The sequence below is a fragment of the Chinchilla lanigera genome, unplaced genomic scaffold, assembly GCF_000276665.1.
Source record: "Chinchilla lanigera isolate Chin_1 unplaced genomic scaffold, ChiLan1.0 scaffold00236, whole genome shotgun sequence".
NCBI classification, from domain to species: domain Eukaryota; kingdom Metazoa; phylum Chordata; class Mammalia; order Rodentia; family Chinchillidae; genus Chinchilla; species Chinchilla lanigera.
In genome coordinates this window covers 32,101-32,788 of record NW_004955637.1, presented here as the reverse complement: position 1 = coordinate 32,788, position 688 = coordinate 32,101, and positions in this window count along the sequence as shown.

The window sequence follows — 688 nt, the reverse complement described above, 5'->3', positions numbered from 1 at the left end:
AGGCAACATTACAACACTATTCTTTTTTTTGGTTTCTTTTTACTTTCTTGAAGCACAGATTTTGTTTTTCTTTTTTCTTTTCTTTTTTTTTTTTGAGAAATCAGACACTGTGACATCTGAGAGTGTATTTCACAGGTCCAGGACAGGATTCCCAAGGGAGCTGGGAACCTCTATAGTAAGACAGGTCCAGGACACTGGTTCTTAGGATTCCTACTTGCTGCAAGTTCCTGTGGCCACACCTGTCCTGTGCATGAGACTGATCCATGGGCAGTGCTGAGCCCTGGAGTGTCTCCCCCAGACCCTAGGATCACCTGTGACCTCAGGAAGCAGAATGCACTGTGCAGGTGAAGGAGCCTGTGGACGCCTCTGCCTGCTGAGACTTTGTGCTGTGGAGAGCCGAGCACGGTAGAGCTTGTTCAGAAAATCTGCATTTTCCAAAGAGCAAAATCAGCAGCCACTTGAAAAATGAACTTCACTGGCTTCATTAGAAAGTTCTACTCTCCAAGGACACCAGTAGTGCTGTCTAGGGAGAAGAGAGAGAGAACTGGATCCCAGCCTGTGTTTCTTTCCTGCCCCTCAGTACCACATGGTGAGGAAGGACTGGAGCAAGATCAGAAAGAGGAGCTGCACTCTGAGAGGTGAGGCTTGGTTCTCCCGCCCTAGAGGTGACTTCACCTTGATGGTCCTT